A 25,980-nucleotide genomic window follows, 5' to 3' on the forward strand; every position below is an offset into this window, starting at 1 on the left:
GCCTACTACAAAGGACCTCAGAATCAGACCTTATGTGTTTAATCTGGATGTGCAGAGGCAGACTGTTCCCCTGCTCATGCTTCAGTGCATTGACTAATCTTTAAAGAACAGGGATTAAGGAGAAGCTTTGCCCATGAACAGGTTAGCCCTGACTGTCTAGCCCTGGCTGCACAAATTCATTCAGATTCCTCAGAGGTCTGTGGCACTGATCACTGCCCGAGGCACGATACCAGACTAGATGGACCATAGGTGTGAACCAGGGCCACAATTTTCAGGTAAATTCCTGCTGCAAAATTATGCTTCTTTCTTGGTTTCTTTTTTTTATTCCTTCCATGTGCATTATAAATGGTTTTGTCTGTTAGTGTATTGATACTGGTGTGTGGTAATTTGAATGAGTTGGGTTTTTGCCTACTGTTATTTAGTCAGTTCTCATCTTTTCCCTGGCTCTGTCTAGGAGCCTCTTCAAGCAAGGAAGGCAGAAGAGCATGTGTCTATGTCTGGAGGGCTGGAGAGATGAACTTACCAATAGATGGGAAAGGCTGATCAATCCTCCTGAGTTCTTTTATCTTAATTCAGGTTTTATTTAGACCTTCCGAATCTGTTCAGTACAAAGGGAGAAGTACTTCTTGCAACCAGCATTAAAACTAACAATGTTTAACACAGAAAATCTTTGTACGTGCTCTTCTTTTTGTCATTTAAGTTACTAAAATATAGCAAGGGAAAATTCTTGTAGTCCCAAATAGCCTAGATGCAGCTGACGCTGTTATTGTATTTATCTGTCTCTCCCTATATAGATACAGGTATATATGACTTCCACTATAACATTTCAGGCATCAGCACCACCTGAGAGCTCTTTGCAGCTGCAGCTTGTGCATTTTGCAGTAAAATTTCTCACCTTTTCCCTTTTCCCTCAGCTTCCCCCGCCCCCAGAGAAATGACACGCTTTCCACTGACAAACGTTGAGTGTAGCTCCTGAGGATTTAGCATGTCAGGCTGTGTCTACACAGCTTAGGTTTCTATTATTACGCAATGGCTTAGAAGGCAGTGCTTTGCCACATAATTACAGAGCCAATCTGTATTAGGACCAGGAGTTTGGATACTTCTTTCCTTACCAACTGTTCATCTCCCACCCACTCAGGCCTCCTCTCTGACAGTCTTACTTGTTTAATAGCTTCTTTTCGTACCCTTCTTTCCTCTGGTTTCTGATTTTCTTCCTTTTCCTATGCTACATATTTGTTTATTTCAGAAGTGAGGGGTCTGGCTGAGTCGTGCCTGCACGGATTCCTATGCAGCACAAAGCACTTGCTGTATGTTGCATCATCAGGAGAGGTAAGAAGAAATTCCTGAAGCTGCCTGCTAGTTCTCTCAGGTTTTTATCTCCCTCCCCTTTTTTTTTTTTTTTTTTTTTCTTTTTTTTTTTTCCCCTGGTGCGTGCACGTTACTTGTCTTACAAGCCGTGCAGGCTCTGCCATCTAGAGCACTTTGTGAGATCACTCCAGTTTGCTGTTTTTCCTTTTTCCATCTCTGCGTGAGTGTGTGTATCTCCCTGTCTCTCTTCTCCCCCCTCCACGATACAACTCGACCCCCCTCCCCAACACACATGCACATGCAGAGAAGCTGGGCTTGCTAGTATGAACTTGAAGACTTGCAGGACCAAAATGCATGTGTTACCTTGGGATGCACTAGGATCAGAATGCTTGAAAAGCCTGCAGGCTGCTTAGTTGTCCAAGACTGGGGTTTTTAAACCAAACAAGAAAAGAACAAGTTATTCACTTTTTTCTTCTTTCTTTTTTTTTTCCCCTCCTTTTTTTGTGCTTTGGATGTTTACCGAAAAAGGAGTCTCAGGGATTCACACACTTGGACTTTACTGAATCAGGCTGCATCTGACAAACAATCTAGTCTGCATTTTGGTTTGCTAGAAATCAACCAGGATTTTTCTGGTTGTATCTTCTTTTGAAAAAAAGGATGCATGGCATAGAAAGAAGGTCTAAGTGCCTGTCTGAGACTATTTTACCGAACCTGGGATAAATGTTACTTCTCAAAGGTAAGTACTAGATATTCTTTACATGTATATATAAACTATATAGGTATAATATAAACTGTATATAGATATGTACACAAATAATTTACATACAGTTACCTCTGATGGCAAAAAAAAATCTGTTGTCGTGCATTTTAAAAGCATTGAAGAAACATATAACTTTATCTTCATTTTCGTGCTAGCCTAGATAAGATGGTTCATGTAGAGAAATGAACCTCAGTTTGGTTTCTGCTTCTCTCAGCATGAAAAGGCAGTTTAAAGAGAATATTTATCTTTTTTTGAGTGTCAATAGGGATTTTTTTTCATGGCAGTTTTGAAACAGTGATGGAAAGAGGTTTAAAAGAAAGGATAATAATTTGGTTTCTAATACAGGAAAAAATGAGCTGTAGAGTAAGGCTGTGAAAGTGATTTCAGCTTTCTGGAGGAATTAGTAAATCCTGCAAAGCTAAGGAAGAACTTTACTGGACAGATCAACTCTGCTGTATATAAAAATACAGAGTAAAAGCGTGGGGACCTTGGCAAATGTCATGTGCAGAAATAGAAGGCATAGGAACAGCTAAGGAAAGGGAGTGAGGGTTGTGGAGGGGCAGCGGACACCCACTTCAGTGTCTGCTGTCACAGAGGCTGGTGTTCATTGTAAGATGATGCCACTGATGAGGGACATTCAGAATTGGCAAGGTGGGCATATGGGGAATAGGGTACACAAGCAGATATATGCTATGTCATGTCTGTCTGACGTCATCAGACATATATGCTCTCTGCAGGACTAAGTGTACTGGGAATTTGGGTGGGGGGAAGCACCTAAATAGCAGCACAGGACAAGACATAGCAAAACAGAAACTGAGTCCCGCCTTGACTTGCATGGACACATACACACTTTTGCATCACAAAACAAGTGCATGACTGAATAAAACAAGAAATAAACTAAAGGGGAGAGCAGAAATCAGTGATTAAGTCAACAAGTCCCAGTATGATGGATTAGTAAACTGGAAATGTAAAGTGGTCAGTTTTGGTAATGTATGCAAGGAAGGATTCTTTAACTGAGTAACTCCTTCCTACCCAAAGGAAGAAAATAGCATTGTTTTAAAGCAAGAATCTTTTTTTTTTTTTTTTTTTCCTTTGCCAGGGCTGATCTAGTCTTTTTGGGGCAGTGCTATGGAGATATTAAGACGACTAAGGTTTATTTTACCTACTCCATCTTTGGGATTAATAGGACAGAATAACTCTTCTGATGAGAAGAGAGAGGCTTTGAAAGGCAAACAGTAAGCATCACTTAAGTTTATAAAGTCACAGTTAGTTAAATTGACACTTCTTAACTTTATTACACAATGCTCACTGGGGATAAGTCCGGCACACGGCACACAATTGTCACTTGTATGTTCTGTTCCTAGGGAATGAGAAAGGCAAGGCATCAATTTTCTATTGGACCTTGCTCTGTACAGAGGCTGTACTAAGGGGAATTTGAGCTTGCGGTAAGAAGGAAGAGAGATAGATAACGACTTTTACTCTTGCCGTGTTTCAGGCTGGTAACAATTTCCTTGTTTACAGCTTGCCCTGGGTTAGTGGTTAGTTTGCATTGCCTACGGATCGCCACTTGAGCACAACAGAGTGCTTTTTGTGTGCACTCTCCTCGTCGCTGCCTTGTTGCAGCAGTGCAAAGCAGAGCTTCAGACCTTCCCTGAAACTGCCACTAGTCCTCAGGGAGAGAGGGGATGTAATGAAAAATAAACAGCAATGCTAGGAGGCAGGAAGAAAAAAGTCATTATGCTCAACCAAGCCATTTTAATAGCTATGAATCTCAACAAATATCTGTATCACCTCTTGGATCAGAGACAGTGTCTGTCCTGCTCTCCTGAGCACAGCTCTGTTTTCTTTAGGGCAACTCTGGGTCCAGTGTCTTCCAGTATCTGGCTGTGCAGAGCACTGACAGGCAGGCAAGCAGGCAGCCCCAGGTGCACCATGTAGGGTGAGAAATGTGACTATCCTCAGAGCTTCTGTTTCTCCTGCCCTCTCTGCCCCACATCACTCTTCACAGCATTAGTGCTTCTTGTTTAAATTTACATTTGGGACATAACTGATCATTTTTCCCAACGGAAGTGCAAATGGCACATGTAGCCTTGCCCCACAGCCTCTGTTCTGCCTGCTGTGCAAGTGGACCCCAGCTAACAACTCCCTGGCAATCCTTGTAAAAGTGCTCCCACTCTGTCTCTTTGCAGAGGACTCTGGCCACTGACTGAACCTTGCAGCGTAACAATGTTAGACCCAGCTGATCCCCATTTTTTATTATTTTTTTCATCCTTGTGGCCAGAAAAACAAAATGGGAAGATGACTCAAAATTATCAAGGTTTAACTGGTAGTAAGTCGGAATATACTCCATGTGACTTAGAGTGAATCTAAATGACTGACAAGGGGCTGCAGGCTAATAACCCTGAAGGCTGCATTTGCTATCCACCCACACAGAGGGGAGGGAGTGATGAAAATGCCTGCTCACCTCCAGACTCCTTTTTGCATTGCTAATACACTTCAGCCTTGACCTACGAAGATCATCTTTGGGAGAAAAAGGATAGTTTGTTCCAAGTGTGTACTCAGTCGTCTTTCTGGCCTGAGTGTGCAGCCTTACTTTCTTTGGGTTTGTCATAGTGTGTTATCACGTGTTTGTTTTTGTGGAGAGAGTAACTGTCCTCTAGCTGCTGGTCTGAAAAGCTGTAACATTACTTACGAAAGGCAGAAGGAAGATATCCATGGCTCTTTCAAGCCAGTCCTGATGATTGTGGAATCCCCAAATGGGCCATTGCTGTATCCTTTACGTTTCCTCTGTGCTTTAAGCACGTAGGCTTTGATTATTGTAACTAAGGATCTCACCAAAGTTCTGGGATTTACTCTATCAGTGTCCAGAGGCCGCATGTTCTTGCAAGGTGCTGAACAGCTTCCAGTCATCAACTGAAACTTGTGACAAAAGACAAGATTTCATCCAAGTACACTGGAAAAATAACAGAACCCACAAATCATCCAATGTGATGCAGCAGTTCAGTGAAGGGCTAGCTGTCAGTCTCTGCCCAGCCCATCTCCACCCAGGATGCACAGGAGGAAGGGAAGCTCTTGAGCAGTACTTCTGCTTCTAGGAACTCAAATTATCTTTTGCGTGGGTGGCTGCCAAACCTTGACATGAAAATAAAAGATGTAAATATGTCATTAAAAGGCTGATGGTGATGCCGCATGGAAAACCGAGAAAAGGGAGTGCCATTTAGAAGTATTTCTGTTTTCCTAGGAGCAGTGGTTGTCTCTGTACTTCAGAATATTTGTGTGTCAGTGTTTCCAATTTTTCCCTCTTCCTGTCATTTGCTCTGTCCTGCCTGTGATCCAAGTCTCTGATGACATCCTCATCTTCATGAGAAAGTATTTGTGACAAATCCAGGATGCCAAGTTTGGCATATGAAATGAGCAGTGGCAGCAAAAGTCAGAAAATATCTGTTGAGTAAAAAAAAAATGCTGATTTGAAAATATGGAAGAAAAGAAAGAGATATGCTGTCAGGGTCTGATCCTATGCAGAATCCCTATTGACCTACACTGAAGACAGACATGAGTGAGATTTTTTCAGTGGTAAATGTTCTTGTTTTTCTCAGGAAAATATAGATTTATCAGAATGAAACACAATTGGGAAATGGTCAGTTTTATGATTTTCCTGACTGAAAAAAAACTAGGGAGAAAATTGCCAGAATGCTCTATCTTACTTTTTTTTCCTGGAAGATAATCTTATTTTTTCTTCCCAGTTCATGCATTTTGTATGAAAACTGAAAATAATTCATATGAAACTTGACCGTAAAAGAGGCTGTGCTCAAATATCATTTTGCTAAATGACAAGTAAATCTCTCAGTTGAATTGGAACTAAACACTTCTAGCTCATTAGGCAGCTTGCATACTTTCCATCTCAGTTTGGGCCAAGGAAATTGTAAGCACTTTCATTTCAATTCATGGGACTAGAAAAACATTTGTCTGCCAAGCCCTACCTGGAATTCAATTTACTTGGTCAAGTGAGATTATTCCGGGAGCATCTTGCTAACAAGTGCTGTGAGATATCAAGACCTCTTGAGTGGCTGCTCTTGAAATCATTCTTTCAACTATGGAAAACTTATGTGCTGAGAGGATAAAAGAGCTAAATAAGAGTAGACATGAGAGGATGGCTGCAGCCATAGTATGAGCAGTACTGTCATGTTTTAGCCCCAGTCAGCAGCTAAGTACCATGTGGCTGCTTACTCATGCTACCCCCTCCCCAGAGGGATGGGGGAGAGAAAATATAACTAAAAGTTCATGGATTGAGATAAGGACAGGGAGAGATCATTCAGCAACTACCCTCACAGGCAAAACAGACTCTACTTGGGGAGTAGAGTAGGATAATGAGAAACAAAACCAAATCTCAAAAACACCTTCCCCAAGCCCTCTTCTCTTCCCTTAAATTTATTCCAAATTCTCTACCTTCTCCTGCACAGCAGTGCAAGAAGACAGGAAGTGGCGATTGTGGTCAGTTCATCCCATGTTGCCTCTGCTGCTTCTTCCTCCTTCGGAGGGAGGACTCCTCACACTCTTCCCCTGGTCCAGCGTGGGGTCCCTCCCAGAGGATACAGTCTTTCATGAACTTCTCCAGCATGGGTCCTTCCTGTTGGCTGCAGTTCTTCACAAACTGCTTCAGTGTGGGTCCCTTCCACAGGGTGCAGTCCTTCAGGAACAGACTGCTCCAGTGTGGGTCTTCCATGGGTCCACAGGTCCTGCCAGGAGCTTGCTCCTGCTTCACCATGGGCTGCACCACAGGCTGCATGGGAATCTCTGCTCCGGTGCCTGGAGCACCTCCTCCCCTTTCTTCTTCATTGACCTTTACATCTGCAGAATTGTTTCTCTCACATGTTGTCACTCCTCTCTCTGCTGCTGCTTTTCGCCCTTTCTTAGCAATGTTATCCCAGAGGCGCTACCACTGTTGCTGATGGGCTTGGCCTTGGCCAGTGGCAGGTTTGTCTTGGAGCCAACTGACATTGGCTCTGTGAGACACAGGGGAAGCTTCTAGCAGCTTCTCACAGAAGCAACCCTTGTAGCCCCCCCGCTTCCAAAACCTAGCCACACAAACCCAGCACAGGTAAAATGGAGCATTTAGGAGGCTTCTGCTAATCGCTCCTCAGGAAAGAACTGGGCTCTAATCCTCTGACAGATCTGCTATCACTGTGGTGCTACAGAAAGAGGTGAGATAAGGAGAGGGTCCTGGAATAGCAGTAAATCCAGGGTCCCGGACCCTGGTTGGTCAGAAGGTGAGAGGTAGGGCTGGTGCATCCTAGTGCATACCAGTGTAGATTCTGAGCAGAACAGAAAGCTGGATTAAGGACAAAATCAACAGTAAGTACATGATGGCTGAAAGCACCTTGTCTGTTTTGAAAGAGCTAATGTTGCACTGAAAATCCCTTAAAAAAAATAATGTGTGGCACTGGTGCAGAAAATTGTCAGTGTGACCCTTTCCTTGAACCCATAGGAGGTAGGTCAGGGCTGAGCATGTTTTTACATACAGGATTGAGACAAAATGCTCCAACTATCCAGTCACAAGTATGGAGTTGACTTACTTTACTTTAAAAGACCTCAGTATCAAGCCACATGGATTGTGGGGATCAGACATGTGAAGTATTGGAGGAAATGCACACACTGGTGAAGAAATAAGAAATTTTTCCTCTCTTGCCTTTAGAGTTGCAATTTGCTTTGGCAGGCTGAGGAGCAAGGGATCTCAAAATGGCACCAGGTGCAAAAAGTCCTTAGCCATTTTCTCATCATGTCTAAGCTCCTCAGAAAAGCTTCAGTATACCTGTCAGTCATAATGTGTAATCCTTCTTTTGTTACAGCCTAAAGACAAAAATTAAGAACAAGAAAGAGAAAGAGGATGTCTTAAAACATGCCACATCTGCTGTTGCAGTAGCATGATGGGTGGGTTGTAATATCAGTGAAAGGGAAGCATCTGTATGTGTGCTAGAAAGGAAAAGCTCACTGTACCAGAATTTATATCAGATCTCTCTGTTAATAGCCTTAAAAAAATGTATCTACCCTTTCAGTACAGTACGAAAACAATGAGCAGTCAAATGGCAAAAGGAAAAGTCAGGAGGAAAAAAAATGCCTGTCAAGGCTCACTGAGCGGTCCCTGTCTGGTTTGAAAGCAGACAACAAAAAATGTCTGTCTCCTCAGACATAAAAATCAAAACCTTCCCAATCATTTCAGTAGTCATTTGATCTACTTCCCTTTGTGAATATTGCTGGGACTAGGTAAATACACGTGATACTGTGAAAGCTCTGCATGGCTTGTATGTGAAACAAGTGTACTAAACTAAAAAAGAAAAAGACCAAACTTTATTGATAGAACATAACTTATCTGGACTGAGACCATTTGTTGGTTTCCTAAACTGATGGCTAGTTAGCATTTTGTATGAGTTATCTCCACTGTAAATGAATGTTATCACTGCTGCTGCCAGATATTTACCGTACATTGGTTTTTAAATAAGGGTACGACATTGGTTCCTTGCTCTCCAAATTTTTGACTGCACTTTCTCCCTGCAGTCAGGCCAGATAACTTATCGCCTCTGAAAATGTTCAGTAGAAAAGTATGTTAGGTCCCAGAAACTCTCATGGAGAAGAGGATCAAGGGGGTTTTTTTTGCAGGGTGCCTGTAATCAAAATATCTTGTACTTATCCCTGAAAAATCTCAATTTGCATGACAAATACCACTGTGAGGTATGTAAGTATTTTTTAATCCCCTTTCACATGACTAAGTAGCACACCAAGCAGTGAACTCTTCAGTTGATGCCCACTTTGCAAGGACAGTGTGACCTTTCCTTATCAGCACAGCTACATCTTCTATTCATAGATCCCCAGACGCTTTTTGACAGTGATACCTTCTTGAGGTGAAGGGGAAGGTTATTGAGAGGCTTCACAGTTACATGGTGTGGCCAGAAGTCTCACAGAGGGTGAGCTTTCCCTTGTCCGTAATCTCCCAGCACCGTACCATGACTGGACCTGATGGTCATCCAGCTGGTGGGAGGAGAAGTTTCAGGTGCCTCAATAAGTGACATTTTCTTTCAGATCCAGGGGTGAGTGACAGCAGTTTCGTGTGAACTGGAGAGAACTGTCCTTACTGGCACAGGGTCAGAGCAGGGGAGTTGAAGAGCAGCCCGATGGATATTTACAAGAGCAAATGCACTGAGGGCAAAGAGGGTCACATTTGGAGAAAGACTGAAGAAATTTTGGTAGGATAAGGAGGAAGAGAGAAAGAAGAATTGTCAGTGGTACAGCTTAGAAGATGTCTCTGTCTCTTTAGATATTGGTATGACCCTTCTTGCTGCTGAGCCAGGGTGCCAGGCTAAGCTAAAGAAAGGCTTATGATATGCGTCTTTAGTCACACTGCACATACCTGATCCACCCTTGGGCCACTGTGGGGTGCTTTCTTTGTGACATTTAACCTGTTTTAGCCTTTTGGTGAACAGGGAAAAATTTATTCAAGCCCTTTGTGCATTTCTTTGTCTTTTCTCCATCTTTCTTTCACCTCCCTGAATCGGTGAGCAGAATGAGGATGCTATTTATTTATTTTTCCTTAATACTGAACACAAAGCATTTTTTATCATCTGTGAGCAGATGAGTCACTTGTTAATAATTATAACCCCTCTCCTCAGTTCTTAGTAGAACCTAGCAATAAGCTTTCAAATTTATGTGAGAGACCCTCCAAAATGTGACAGGTCCATCTTTGTATGGTATCTTTTCCAAAGGGAGTGCAATTGATGGGCTGAGAACCATCTCTTCAGAGCTGGATGTGAAATGGCTGCATTTAATGCCCATCTTAGTATTTTGTTTTTTCTCTCTGACAAATTTTTCACCTGCCTAGTTGTCCTGGTTCTGGCCAGGATAGAGTTAATATTTACCTGAGCTGGGTGGAGAACTGAAGCTGGTAGCCCCTATGGCTGGGATAGTTAACTAATTAGCTAACAGCTGGGGTTAATTTACCCAAATTAGCCAAAGGGCTATTCCATCCCATCTGACATCATGCTCAGTATATAAGTGAGGAGGGTGCTGAAGGGAGGCTCTGCTAGTTGGAAGAGACTGGATGTAGAGATCTGTTGTGAGCTATTATACTGTATTTGTGTTCCATCACTCTATTGTTTTCTTGTCATTACTGTTAAATTTACTTTTTGTTTAATCTCAACCCGCGTGTTTGGTTTTTTTTTTGTTTGTCAAATCTCCTCCTATTCTCTCGGAGAGTGGGGGGAGTGAGAGAGAGACTGCGTAGTCTGGTCCCCGTTGGGGCTGAACTACGACACTAGTTCAGTGAACATCATAACAAAGATCTGTGATGACCCTGTGGGTTTGTGGCTCAGGAAACATCCATGCATTTGAGATTGTGCCAAGAAAAGGAAGAAATCCATCCTCCTGCAAGAAGGCTGAGATGGAACATGGTGAATTTCTCTGCATTGGTGACTCTTACCCTACATCAATGTCCTACAACAGAAAGGAAAAATCAAAATTATGCTACATCCTATCTCAACTAAAGGATTTAGATTTAAAAATAAATAATGCCCTCAGGCCAAGGAACAGCTGCTGCAGTTCTTTCCAGCACGGCTCATTGATCTTGTCCTCTCATTTGACACATCCTGCTACTCCCATGTTGCTGTAGTTAGTATTAAATCACTAATAGATCACGTAGTGACCTAACTGAAACTGAGACCTAGTTGGCGTAGATGTTACACACACAGGCCATCAGATATAGAGGTCATTGCACCACCACCTCGCTGGACACTGGAGAAAGACCTGAGACTGAGGTCTTTGTTAGGCTATGCTATGTCTTTCTATTACTTATAGAGGTTTTTTGCTTATTTTATATTAGGCTAAGTTTTAAGGAATTGCTTTCAACTTTTGTTTTTATAGCAAGTGTTTTATTATGGAACTGTGATGAGCTTAATGCATACATTAGAAGTGTAGTTTTCCACTAAAAGTCCTTATATTACGGAAATTAAGCATCTTTTAGGAAAATCTAAATAAAAAGCCTCCCAAGTTTAGTGTGATGTAGTTGCACTCACACATTGTCACAATCATTCCCTCTTTTTTTTCTTTATATTTACAAGTACATAAAAAGCAAAAATGAACTCTGCAGCCAGATGTTCCTTCTAAATATGTCCTGTCTTCCTGGCTTAGGTAAAAGGCAAATTGCAGCTTGAGACTTCATTTGAGCAGCAAATCTTAGTCTCCAGTAAATCGAGTCTGTTTTCAGAAACCTGTTTCTTCAGTCACAGTATTTCAAGATGGGAAGCCGGGCTGCATGCATACTGCAAGTTGATTATGCCGTGTTTGCAGAGTCTTTAGTCGTAGGTGGCAAAAACATTTAAGAACAAAAGAAAACAATTTTGGAACTTTGTTTCCCTTCCTTCAGTTTTTGATCAAATTTTCAGAGCCTTTCTGGCATTTAAATAGAGCATTATCTGAGAACTGCTTGGAAAGAATTAATATGAGATCTCAGATTGTCGTTCTTAGAAGAATTTCCACTTTGCTGCAAAACAATCTGTCCTGTAGCTAAAAAATTATTTTATAACGTATCTTGAGATGCTTTTATTGTTTTAATTTTTTTTTTGTTTATTTCTCTAGTCTTATCAGGGATAAGAAAAAAAAAATTACCTTGCCAACACAAAGTTCTTTTTTGATCATCTTGTAATAGAGTAAAAGATATTTCTGAATGCTTATAGGGCATTGGGTAGTAAAATCGTATTGATCTCAGGTAAGAAAAGGACATATGAGCTTACCAGTAGGCATTTGGAAATTGATACTCAGGAGGAAGATGATTCCTTATAATTCTGTTGATAGATGATAAGCTTTTGGTGAAATTAAGTGATATTGGTAACTCAAATTCCCATTAATTTTTCTGAGATTTCTTTGACTAGGGAGATATTCAAATGTCCATGCTTTCAAGTGTTTAGTCATGAGAAGCAGCAATACCCGTATCACAAGCGATTAGGATGACCAACAATCTGAACACAACATGAACAGTGATTAAGCAGATCGTGAGTATTAGTAGCTGGCAAATCACACACAGCTAGAATATGATGCATTTCTTTGCCAAATATGTATCAAACAATTGGGATGAAATAAAAAATAAAGATTAAATAATAGCAAATATTTTTTGAAATCAATACTTCTAACCACCATTAAAAATTAATAAAAATAAAATTTAGACTGCATAGTAGTAAGTGCATTTTAATGTTGATATCCAGTAGATGCTGGCATCTCACAAGGGAAAGGAATGGCAGTACCAGCCCCTGCGACATATATATGTATAAATATATATTCATGTATTGTAGGAAAGAAACAGAAAAAACTTGGAGGAAGCATAACCTTGTAATTAAGACTTCGGTCTTAAAGTCAAAGAAGGCCTGCAAGAAACAGTCTATGCAGGACTTAGTAAAACTTGCCAAGAGCACACACTTGATTGCAAAGAAAAAGAGAGGACAACTTTCATTATTATAATTTGCTTAATTTTGGAAATGTTTTCACCTTTCGAATATTATACATTATGTCACTTCTGAAATGGAAATGGTAATTTAAAATAAAATGCTCTGATAATTCACAATTATGTTTCCACTTGAGAATCAATAGATATTTTTTGAAAGGTTAAATGAGTCCAGCTTAAACAAATTATCTTCCTCCTGTTTAAATAAAACACTACAAGTCAGTTCAAACCCAATTTTTAATTCCTTTCTATCACTTTCATTTCCTTTTTTCAAACCATAAAATGTATATGTTTATATACATGTTGTGTGTGTGTGTGCATATGGTTAGATCTGTTCTTGGCCATAGGCGTGCGCTTTGCTTTTCACTTCTGCTTTTGTAACTGGAGATAATACTAACATATGTCAGAGACCTGTCTTAAGAGTAAGTGTACTGATGTTTATGAAGTGTATATAGACTAGGGAAGATGAAGGATACATTCAGAGGAGTAACTCTCTATTAGCAAAAGGAGAGACACAAATTAATGAGAGCTGGTGAAGAATTTCCAATCAACTTTTTTTTCATGAGAGAATAGGTTTTGTCCAAATAAGTTTACTGGGTATGTTGGAGGAGGGGGAGGTTATTCTGTAGCATCTTCCTTTGCTTATGTTTTTTTAGCATTTTCAGCTGGAATGTTTGTGGGTTTTGTTTTAAAATAAAATTGAGCTTTTTATTATGTGAAAAGCTTTAATGTGGCATTTTCTCCTGTTTTTACATAAACTAAGCTTTTGCATTTTCTAGAAGACAGATGCTCTCCAAACTATAATTAATCAGTCTAATCTAAGAAAGTCAAACCTGTCTCTCAATTTCTGATAAAATCAGACTTTCTTAACATTTTTAGAATTACTGATAGCTGTACAGAGCTGGTACCACTTGTCGTTGTAGAATTTTTCTGTCCTCCTTTCTCTTTTTTCGGTTTTCTTGCCCTAGTAGTTTCCCATGGTAGAGCAGCCACATGCGGCAGTTCAGTCCTTTTCATACTGGAAGTGCTCTTGGCTGGTACACGGTTTGTATTATTTTATGTTTAAAAATGAAACTCATAACTACTCCACTTTTAAACATGTTAGGGATTATCCTTAACAGGTAATTAATCTCTTTTAGTCGTGGGAAAGGGGAATGAGGAGTTCCTGATAATTTAAGTCCCCCCACAGTGTTGGGGGACTGTGCATGCTGACACTGTGGTAAGAACTCCGTATACTTTTAGTGCGTCTTCCACTCAGGACTCAGAGCAAATATGAAGAAATTGATCCTTGGCATGTAAATTAGGTTACTCTTACTATTCTCTAAGTGAAAAAAAAATGGCTTAAACTAGTCTGTGGTCACATGCAGTGTCAACAGCAGAGCTGTTCATCAGGTGGCCCATTAAACTGGGTGTCATTGTGATGAGGCTTAGACAATAGCGAGGTAGTGCTAAACAGGTGAGATGGAAACCAGATCAAATCCCAGAGTTGTGCAGGAGCAGCAACGGAGTCAGCTATGCCTACACAAGTAAGCCCACTGGAGAGCTTCATTTAGGCTTTTCATTTCAGCAAGACTGTTATGAAAAGAGTACTCAAATAGCAACCATTAGCTAAAGTAGAAGCCACCGAACCCCTTTGTGCAATTGTTTACATGCTTTAACAGAGTTGAAGAAAATAGTCATCACATGCATTATCTTCCTTTTTATTTTTACTGGGTTTATTAATAGTCATTTGGGAGGGATATGGATATACTGACATCTGCAATTATTTAAAAAAAAAAAGCAGAAATAGCTATACTTAGCTTCCTATCTTGCTTGGGATGCTGGAAATCTTCCAACTGGGGGCAAACCTAATCTTCACATATTTTCTGCTTAATAATGTGAATTGTCATACTGAATTGCTGATGAAATTAATACTAGGAAAAATTCTACTGATATTTTACTCCAGTGACAGATTAGAAACTTTTATCCATATAACATATACAACATTAGAGTATTTATTATACTACACCTGAGATTTATTTGGCTTCTTAATTTTGGGGGTTCCTCATTTCAGCTGAAGTTCTGGATGATGTAATTTATCCCAGCTCATGGCTGACTTATTCCCTTAGTTTTTAGAGGAAGTGCCCAAGGACTTACCTCCCTGTCCTTATTGTGCAGGTAAACATAACTTCAGCCTCTGGTAGTGAAAATGGTCAATCTAGCAAAATTAGAAAGCTCAGCTGACCCAGAATCACTGGCATAGTTATTATTTGAGAAAAATACAAACTGCTTATATGGGATAAACAAGTAGAATTCATCCTATACAAGATTTGTAATTACTTGTGTAAATCCAGCAAAAAAATTAAATCACTAGATCACAGTTTTTCCTTCTCACTTTTCTAGGACTGCCTTGAAGTTTGCACTGACAAACAAACAAACAAACAAAAATGCCATCAAAACCAAGCAGGTTCTGCACTGTAGCTGTCAACCACCCATTTCACATTTGGTGTCATTTGGCTGAATTGCAACTAGTCCCATGTTCTGTAGACTACAATCCAGTCTCAGCTGTCCAAACATCAGCTACTCAGAACAGCGTGATGGTCCTCCATGTCTGTTAGTTGCACTGATAATTCCAGTAATTACGCAGACACACTCTGTCTCCCATGACATTCTGTTGAACAAAGATGCACTGCCTGTGAAGAACTGTTACTTTTAAGGTCCCACTCTAATTCCTCTTGTCATGCAGTCAGCAGCAGCATGTTCACTTATTTTTCTTGATGGAAAAGCTTCTACAGCCGAGATGAAAAGTGGCAATGAATCTCCAAAGACAGTTACTGTGATTAGCACATGTAGTCCATAATAAAAGTAATAACAGTAGTAATCATTAAATATAGATCGTTTACTCAATGTGTCATCAATAAGCTTGTTATTTGCAAATTCCTGAGATTTTTCAAGTGATGATTCATTAATTATTTTATTTTCTTTTCTGTATAGTGAAACAGAATGGCAGAAGGAAGACATTTTGGCTGATGCCAAAAAGACCTCTTTATTTGCTGAGATTTCTTCCTGTACTCCCTAGCTTAGGAAAAAAAAGTTTAGGGGTATAGGCCCTGTAAAACTGCTGTATATCTCTGGAAAGTGCTGTGTGAGCTTTTCTGGTTGGTAAAAAGTGGTACAGCAGATGACTATCCAGTGACAGTAAATTGGTCATTGCCTTTAGTGCTAAGCATGCGCTGAAGCAGGGTCACCCAGTACACTTTCCTGTTTGTCTACAACAACCCATTTAGGCTCAGCTTGAGCTGTTCAGTGACTTCAGTGCTCTTATCAGTGATGTTACGCAGTTCAGGTCCTAGAAGAGGAACTGGAAAAATGTATGTATGGAGCAGTTTTTGTACGAAGAGGGATTGAATAACCTTTTTACTCCTTGGCTTAGAAGGTATTTACTCTGGCTTGATATGATAAAGATATCTAAGACAATGAAAGACACTTTTGTTCCTTGTCTTTTCTAATACAAGTCTTAGAGAGCAAAAGATAAACTGGCAAGTGACAGGTCCAGAAAAAACCAAAATAAAGCACATGGGATTGTGAAAACCCTTTCCTGCAGAATGCAGGGATTACTAAATGTTTGCATTGATTTACAGACCAATTGGAGAAGTAAACAAAAGAAAGACACAGGTTTTCTATGTGCAAAGACAGTATCTTCAGCTAACAATGTCAGCTAGACCACAAGCTGTTAAGAGGCTGAGAGATTGAGTATTCTGGGAAATTACCACTGTAGGCTTGAATTGCTTTTAAGTTTTTTGGTTGGTTTCCCTTATTGACTACTAGCAGAGACAAGACACCGGACTGGATATACTATAGGCATGATGCAGTTCAGATTTGTTCAGACTGATGTGATTAAGGATACTCTAATTGCTACATTTCCCATGGCAGAGCCTGGTGCAGTGCTTGGCTGAGCCCACAGCTGTATTTCAGCAGGGTGGGAAGAGGTGCTAATTACTCAGTGCTTACAAGTGTGGGCAGAAACAGTGATCTACCAGGACATGGAGATGAGCTTTACTGCTGAATTTCCTAAGTTATTAGCTTAGTGCCTCTGATTTGGAAAATGATGCTGGTGTAATCACAGTCTCTGGCTTGAGTAATTCAGATAGCTTTTAGAGTGTTTCACTGCTTGTTAGGTGAAAATGGTTCTGTTTGTGTCTTGCATTTCTGGAGGTGGTGGTGGCAGTGGCAGCAGCAGCGGCTGGCTGTGTGGGTAGAAGCACCAGGAGGTTTGCTGCTGAGCTGTGGCAGCTGGAGCAGGTATGCCTTCATTCACTTCTTAGGAAGGAAAGGTCAAGTTGTGTTAGAGGTCTCTTTAAGCTGATTGGAGGAGAAAGAGTGTTCTGCTTTCTCTCTTCAGAAACTGTTGATCTGGAAGTCTAATAATGATAACTTCTGGCTGTATAGTAAAGAGGCCTCCTGGAAGGCTTCTGGTGGTGAAGGAGTCTGAGCTTCTGCATATAGGACACAATCCCTGCCTCAAGGCAGAAGGTATGGCAGATAGGGGAAACTCCTTCAAGTAGACATCTGACCAATGAACTGATAGGTTTTCTATATCCTGTACTGCTTTGATTTGGGATTTTTGGTGTGTATTTAGTCTCTGACTGACCTGAGTTTTATATAGGCTCAATAATTCACTGGCACCTGCCTTGCATCTCCAGGGGAGGTTTTGCTGTTGCTGGTGGAGGATCCTTCTAGAGAGAAAATTTTCAGACAGAAAAAGAGTAGAAGAAAGGCTCTAAAGCAAGTGAAAAAAATGATAGAGGAGACTAAAGGACTGGCAAAGAGACAACTGTTGTTAGGACCTGGAGCTCACTCCTTTCCTGAGGCTGACTTGTCTTATTTTGTTAAACATCTTTAGTTATGAGCCGTAAACAGACTTCTTAAGACTCAGCACATACGAGCATCAAAAGATTGCCCTATGTATATAAAAGAAACATGCTAAATGTTGTAGAGGTAATATACAAATTTAATGGAGCAGCTTTCCTTAGGCTGAGTTTTGAGCACCATTTTTTCAGATATTGTTGAGCTACTCTGAAAATTTAAGGAAACTCTGTGTCATTTTATGAAATAACTGTGTCCTGGGGGGAGTAGGTTCTTTAGCCAAAGTTCTCCAGACTCTTCTGTGTGTTTTGAATACTGAATAAATAAATGAATTTGAGTTGGGAGACTGTCAGCTTGCATAGACATTGATCACTGTGTTTTGACCTGGAGTGTAGGAAAGACTGACTGCATTGCTCTTTTTTTTTTTCTTTTTTTTTTCTTCTTTTGTTTTGTTTTTCATGGCCAGACTCTTTAGATTTGTGTAATATGGTACAATAAAGTGAAACCTGTCCCTAAGAGAATATTGTGCTGATTCTTTTTCTACTTTTTCTAATGCAACCATTTACAAAAGTGCTAATCTGTTCTAGGAAACATGAAGGCTCAGCTTTGTTTTTAGAAATTGTTCTACAGAGTTATCAGATATGATTTTTATCCTCTTGGGGTTTTTTTCCTGCTTAGTTTTTCAGGAATTAGCTTTAGGCTGAACATAAAGAGACGATTTCCTGACAGCAAGATTCATTAGGCTGTGGAATAGTCTCCTAAGGGAGCTGATAGAATCTTTGTCAGTTGGGATTTTAAAAGTAGCTTTGGGAAAAAAAAAAAGCAAGCCTTTAAAATGTACTACTGGAGAAAAAAAAATGTTAGTAGAGAGGATGGACTAACTGGCTTGATAAGGCTATCTTTTTATGTCTAGTTTCTATAGATATTTGCACAGAAACAAGAGCATTGCTAATTAACTGCTCATCTGCTTCATGTGCTTATGGCTTACCAGCTATAGTCAAATCCCATCTGTCACTTGAGGACAATTAAGTGGGCTGAGAAGCATCATTTTATGACTGCACCTGGCCATGAGGAGGTATTCCAGATGGACAGCATGGGAAGCAGGAGATACCTAGAAGAGAAAACGGGGAGGCTGTTTCTTCAATAGGCAATTGCAAGTTGTCGTACACGCATTTGATTTTTTTTTTTTTTTTTTTGCTTCTTATATGTTCTGGAGTGGTGCTGGTAGTACATATAAAATTCATACATGTGTTTCCAGTGTCAATATGAGCTGTGCAATTTTCTTCAGACTGCGAAGGTTTTTGTCTCCAACTTTGTATGGGTTTTGTTGCTGTCACTGGAGCCAGGCAAAGGGTTTTGGAAATTGCAGGAGCTGACCAAAAGCAAAAAAATGTCATGAAGGATGTTGGAGATGAGGAAGAGATAATATGCATCGGTATTATCAAGTGAGTCCCAAAGGTAGGAATTAGGTAGTGGTGTTGCAGGGTAGATGTAAGATATTGTGTCTTGATTCTGTTTGGGACACAGTTCAGGGGACCACCATCTGCAATAGAAAATAATTGAGCCTGCTTTTCCGTGGTGCTGTCATAGCTCTCACTTTGTGCGTTCTCATCCAGGCAGTTCTTCCTGTCTGCTGCCTGTGGCTTACAATGCAAAGGCCTTTTAATTTGAGTCAGAAAATATGTGGTGAATAATTAAATTTGTCTCTAAACACAATGTTTTCTCAAAACTCTTCAAGCGGTGTCAGTGGCTCTTTAGAGGCCACTTTCAAAGCTTACAGCAGTATCCTCTGGTAATGAGGTAATGATATTGCCTCAATTATGTGCTGCAAGGGAAGATGAAGACTTAAACTGCCATTCAGCCTTAGAATTACTGCTGTAATTTTAAAAGTATCCATCCTCCCTTTCTCTTTAAGCAAAATCATCCCACCCCATTTGTCAAGATAATGCCATCTGTGGCCAAGAAGGGCATCTCCTTGTGATGATAGCTTCCTTCACAGGGATGATACTAACAGCCTCATTTTGTAACACCTGAATCCAGATAGTTTAATTCACCTCAGTTCTACTTTTTTTTGGCTGTTACTATCTGTGTCTGTCCGTTATGCATGACCAGGAGACTGAAAGGAGCCATCAACCTTTGTGGTGATACTTCCCAGCAAAGGTTTTATACTTATATATGGATTTTATATATAAATAGGTGTATGTTGAATCATAGAATGGTTAGAGTTGGAAAAGACCATCAAAGGTCATCTAGTCCAACACCCCTGCAAGGAGCAGGGACATCCCCAACTAGATCAAGTTGCTCAGAGCCTCATCCAGCCTGGCCTTGAACGTTTTCAGGGATGGGGCATCCACCACCTTTCTGGGCAACCTGTTCCAGTGTTCTACAACCCTCATTGTAAAAAATTTTTTCCTAATTTCCAATCTAAATCTACCCCCCTCTATTTTAAAACCATTACCCCTCGTCCTATTGCAACAGGCCCTACTAAACAGCCTCTCCCCATCTTTCTTGTAGGCCCCCTTGATGTACTGGAAGACCACTATAAGGTCTCCCCGGAGCCTTCTCTTCTCAGGCTGAACAGCCCCAGTTCTCTCAGCCTGTCCTCATAGGAAAGGTGCTCCAGCCCTACTATCATCTTCAGATTTTTGTAGGTTGTTTTTTTAGTTTTGGTTTGGTTTTTTATTTTTAACTGATCCTACAATAGGACTTCTGGGTGCAGAATAACTTTGAAAATCAAGATTTTATGTAAATGCCTCAAGTCTGCTGGTTCTTAATAACATTTTCTTTCTTTGGAAAAAGCACCCTGGTTGTGGGATTTTCAGATATTTTCCCATTAGGCCAAATTCTGCTCTCATTGAAATCAGTGAAAATACTTTTAACTTAAGCAGATGTTATCTGATGTGGATGTTTGTTCCTGCTTGCCATCTTTACCATTTGTTCATAGTTTTATGTTTAGGAATAAACTTCATCTGAGCTCACAGAGGACCAAACCTGTGCCTGAGCACAGGTCTAAACTCTTTGCTCCCATACTGTAGGTGGACCAGGCACATATGGTACCAAGCGACTTATGTCTTAGCCTGTCCATAGATGTACTAATTGGGGCTTTTCCCTAAACCTACAGCAGACATTTGAGGTTTAGATGCCTGTATAGAGATGTTCTACATGCAGTCCTTCAGGACTGGTGAGGAGAAAGACACTTTCATGGTGCAGTTCTCCTCAGCTATAGAAGATTAAGTATTTACTAAGGTAGGTATCTATAGTAAGCCTGATGAATCATGTCCTAGAACTGCCTAGGTCTTTTGATTCATCCACAAAGGTCACCAGATGACTAGCTAATATATGAATGTCTGTATTAAGGGCCTCAAAACTGAGATCAAATCCCCTTCTGGACAAGGTTGTCATTATGGATGGAAAAAAAATAGTGGTAATTTAGTGTGCAAAAACTCTTAATCTCTATCTTAACTTTGCACCCTTACCTTATTTTTACCCCACTGTTTTCACTTTGGAGAAACAATTCAATGTTAATTGCTTATGAAATCTTTTCCTGCAACTCAGATGCTGTGTAGCTGTATGCTCCACTATTGCCATTTCCCTTTAAAATTGCTTGCTTTTTTCGTTGTGAGACAATTTGTCCCTGGGACTGTTTTAGTACCACAGACACAGAGATGGAGTGATGACTGATTCACTCTCTAAGACATAATGTATTTCATATTGTATCCATCTGCAGTATGATGACACCCTCCTTTATTTGATTATGTTCCTTGAACTCTCTAGATGTAAATTTAGGAAATCCTTTGCTTAGATTTTTAAATAAGTTTTTGTGTTATTGGTATCACTATTATTCATAGAGACAATGAGCAGAAGGAGATATTTGATTTGTTTTCTTGTTTTTTTTTCCTGTATTTGTGAAGACTTTTATTGTAACAGATGAACTTAGGATAAAAAAGACCAGATCCTAGCACATCAATGCTTTCTGGTTCTGTTACTGGAAGTGGAAGACATTTTATCCTTGGCTTATCACAAGCCAATATAAACCTGTGTGGTTTTTTATCCCCAACTCTTTTACCTCCTTTTTTCGTAGAGCATATGTTGAGGATGCCACCCATAGCAGAGGATCAGTGTAAAGCATCTGTTGCGAATTACCGAATTGAGATTGATTGATTGGTTTTTCATCTTATGCATTAAACTCTCTTGGTTTGGATTTCAACTTAGAACTCAAATGAATTTCAATAATGATACATGTCAGGACTTTACTGCTATAGAGTTCCTGAAATTCAATAAATCTTTCCCTGGTGATTAATTGATATTTAGTCACTGGTTGACCTTACACCTTCCTAATAAACTTCCAGGAAACTAGTAAGTTAACACATAAAGAACCATTCTGAAATCTCCCCAGTGGATTAGGCTTCCAGGCTGGCTGGCACTGAAGCTTGCAGCCTTCTTGCACTCAAGGTGGCTTGTTCTGGAACATCTTGTGCTTGTGAAGTTTGCAGCAATCCTTCTAGGATTGTTTAAGTATCATTTACAGCCAAGTAGTAAACCAAACGAGCAGTAAAAATTCTTGTATTATGGTGCTAGGCAGTCTTCTAAGCTGTACTGCAAATGTAATTGCTTTCACTTATGAGTCCTGATTTATTGTTTCTGAAAGAAGCCCTGTACTCTGGTGGTATTTTAGTAAAGTTATTTTGTTGTGGCAATAACTGTTATGTACCTAGCTTTCTTCCTCTATATCTCTCAGTGTTTACTGCTGTTAGAAATTAATCTCATTCAGTTCAACAGAGTTAGCGAGGTAAAAGAGAGTAGGAAATCCACCTGTGACCATACCATTTGGAGGAAGGGATAAAGGTTCTTTGTAAGTTAACCAAGTGAAATGGATGGAGTTTTCCTTCTCCAGGTTGGAACATCGAATACTTGACCAGCAAGATATTTTGAGAGTTGAAAATCTCTTTCTGTTTCTATTGGAAATGTGAAAAAGTAATTTCTCACTGCTTCCGTGGAATGTTTGGTTTTTTTGATGGATCAGAAAGGGAGATGCTGGTGTGGGTAGCAAGAGGTTCTTCTCTAGCCATACAAGGCAATCTCAGAAAATAAAAAGTATCAGAAGTCTTGGGGTTTTGTTTGTTTGTTTGTTTGTTTTTTTCTATGCGAAATGAAAAGTTAAGAATGTGCAACTTTCTTTCTCAGCCTTTTAACTCTGTTTTTCCCTTCCCAAAAGGGACGAGGTGACCTAAGTTCTAGTGTTCAATGCCATGTTATGATACTGCAAAGCCTGATAAATAGGTAACTGCAGCTTGTTTACAGTCTCGGCACGGAAAATCACAAGGACTTTGAAACTCAGCTGAGACCCACACATTGAATAATAGATCTGTGTAAGCATCTGTGGCATTGTTGCAAACTATAGGGTAAGAGAGTCACATTTTTCCTGATATTTTGGGTACTTCTTATGTTTCTGGCTAATTGTTAAACAAGCAACCTGCAGTTAGAAGCTAGTTCACGGTAAGAAGAAAAGCTTGTTCCTTGTGGGACTGTTGAATCTGGGGAAAGTATGCAGACTCAGACGATGTTGCAGGCAAATACACAATCTCAGTTACTGGCTGCAGAGCCAGGGCAGCAGGGGCTCTCTCAAAGCACAAAGTCAGCAAAAGAACAGCTCTCACACTGCAGGAGGTCTCTATCTCCACTACCACAGGAGAGAAGTGAAGTGAGGTAGGCACACAGCCAGGCTTGTTCCATTGCTCCACTCCTCGACAGGAACGTGAGCACAGATGGCCATCATCACGGCTGACTCACAGGGAAGGAGAGGCCTGGGGAGACACTAACGCAATATGCTGCCATCTTTTGCTTCTGACCTGCCTTGCAATGGGCACCTTTCTCTTTTTCTGGTCTTCAGTTTATTAGTAGCTGAATCTTCCTTGCCACTTTGCATTCCAGCATTTTGTTTTCTGTAACATGTCCTCTTTTACATTGTCTTATGCTGTCCTGCCTATACCAAGGTAAACAAAGAGTAAATCCGTTAAAAGTGACTACATGACAAGCACAATACTGAAAGAGGAGACATTGCCTGTTCTATTCTTGTGACTGAGATGGGATTTGAGTTCTGTACAATGTACCACAAAAGATTTCATACAGCGTTTAGAGTTTCATCATTTGTAGCCAAAAATAACTGTGACAAAGACAGTTAAATTCTGTGTGTGCTTCTGTCACAAAATATGAATCCAGGTGACAAGGGCCAGGAAAAAAAGTCAGCCGTATTGCAACAGTGCTGTATGTCATCCTTGTTACAATACTTGCTTATAGACAAAGACCTTCATTTGAACTGGGGAATGGTGGCAAAACGATAAGGAAGAGATTGCAATGAAGTGTGTTTATGATCGGTTTGGGTTTGTTTGTTTGTGTGGTGATTTGGTTTTGGTTGGTTGTTTTGTTTTTTTTTTTTTTTTTTTTTTGAGAAATGAAGTGCAATGGAGGCATTTTACGTTAGAATTCTGTCAATAAATAAAATCTTTAATAAGTAATAATTTTTTTTCTAAAACTACTTAATGTGAAGAGGGAGATGCAAATCACAGCCATGACCATTTAAAATAAACATTCTCTGGGACAGACAGTCCTTCTCTGTCCATTACACTTTCCCGTTAGCAGCAGTATTGAAAAGATGTTACCGTAAGTACCCAAACTTTTGCTTAACATGCACATAGCACTGTTCCAGGAGGTTTGTTGCTGGAGATCTAGAATATAAATTGTTCCATCAGTTTCTGCTTTGAGGAAGGTAATTCATTCCCTCTTAATTTGCTAACAATACATTGTTGTTTTAGCTTGACGAGTCATGCAACAGATGATTGACTTGGTTTGACAAATGGACAGGAAAAGGAGTACAGGCTCAGAGGACAGATAAAATGTCCTGACTGTCATCTTTAACCTCATTCGAGCAAACGTAAACCTTCAATTACGGCTCAACAATGGTTGAATAAGTATTTCCTTTCCTGGAGTCCCAGCAGGTGTCCTACTTGCTGACAGCAATTTCTGAATCTCGGTAGAGCAGACAATTTGAGCTAAAGCATGCGTTGTCCCCTCATCTGGCGTTCAGAAGGCAAGGAGCTGATAAGTGTTTTCTGAGGTGTTTCTGATATATGGGTTTCCCTGAGGTTATGAACATTGATTAGAGAAGCAAGTCAGAGTCCAGGGAAAAGGATATTTCTGCTAGATAAATCTGTACTGTGTAATTTAACTGCAGGTCAAAGATTGCCTTCTGTCAGAAAGAAGAAACCATATTAACTTTCAAGGAGGCCCTTGGAGTTAAGGGCCAGGGCGAAAGGCAGAGGTTTTAGTAGAGGGCTAGAAACTATTTTACCCTGCAGAGTGAGCTTTGTGGTTTCAGATTTATTCCTGTTACTTCCATGTGGAAAGGTGGGATAACCAGTCTCTGGTGTTAATTTAGGATCTGACAGCCCACATTCAAGTCCCTGTTCCTCTCAGTGTAGCCCAGAAACATAAGCTCCTGTTTCCCACCTTCCAGCTAGATGATGTCATCTCCTAGCTGCTCTGAAGTTTGCTCTTGGTTTCTTCTGCTGCATATAGACCACTAAGAATGGGCAGTGCCCAGGCCAGTGAGAGCAAGTGAGTAAGCACGACTGGCAGTAGCGGCACCCGAGATGCAAGAGGTGCTTTTCTAGTACCACCTCTGACCCAGGAAGAGCAGAGACCAGATCTCCTGCCTTGTGTAAATGATGACCTGAACTAGCAGGTAATCAACGGGCTCTGGTTTTCTGCCCTCTCTGTGGTTTTGAGCAAAATAGATGTAGGTTTCTGCTGCTCTTTTTTATGACTAGCCTCTCCCAAAAGAAACAAGCAGCCTTTCCAGCTGGTCTCTCGTCAGGTCCAGCTATTATAGGAAATTTAGCTCATCTGGATTTAGACATTTAAATGAACCCAGAAGAGTTCACATCAGGTTTAATGAAATGATGTGGGTTTTGGGTTTGTTTTTGGTTGTTTTTTTTTTTTTTAATTTCTGTTTTTTATTTTCGTTGGAATCCCTCCACTCTAAAATCTTTCGGCTTGAAAATCTTATTCCAAACCAGAAATATTTTAGGGGAAAAAAAAAAAAACTAACAGAGGGAAAATTAAAATATCAAAACCAGGAACCTATTATCTATTCTGCAGTAGCTATGCAGTCACACTGTAGACATTTTGTTGTCATTTCCATCATTTTCATACCCCTATAGCAAGAGTCAATCTTTTCTTCTCCATAACTTAAAATGAAACTATGCTATGGGAAGTTCCAGATCTGACAAATCTGGAGTCCAACGTTCTCAGGCAGAAGAGCACTGTAGGTAACGTCTGAAATGATATGTCCTTACTCAAGAAAAATATTTATCCTGGGAGTCATAACCAAATCAATTTGGCTTCCTGCTGTGGTGCAGTACTACTTGGAAAAAATAAGAATTTTTGTGGCATAAATTCTTGTTCACCATGAACAGTAAGGATTTATTTTAAGACTTGCTTCTTGGGTCCTGTTTCTTTAAGATATAAAATATTTTCCAGGGTTTGTTTCCCATTTTCTCTGGGTTTTTTTAGCCCACTAATAGACATT

At 40.2% G+C, this 25,980-nt stretch overlaps 1 protein-coding gene across 1 annotated transcript in view; it reads left to right on the forward strand.

Moving 5' to 3' along the window:
* Nucleotides 1–1,950: 1,950 nt before the first annotated feature.
* LRFN2 (leucine rich repeat and fibronectin type III domain containing 2) overlaps nt 1,951–25,980 on the forward strand; it is a 161,004-nt gene continuing 136,974 nt past the window's right edge. The window contains exon 1 of the mRNA XM_086745081.1: nt 1,951–2,044. The gene's annotated coding sequence lies outside the window, so the exon portion shown is untranslated. The remainder of the gene's footprint in view (nt 2,045–25,980) is intronic.

The sequence above is a fragment of the Chlamydotis macqueenii genome, chromosome 3 (assembly GCF_036417535.1).
Source record: "Chlamydotis macqueenii isolate bChlMac1 chromosome 3, bChlMac1.mat, whole genome shotgun sequence".
Classification (NCBI taxonomy): domain Eukaryota; kingdom Metazoa; phylum Chordata; class Aves; order Otidiformes; family Otididae; genus Chlamydotis; species Chlamydotis macqueenii.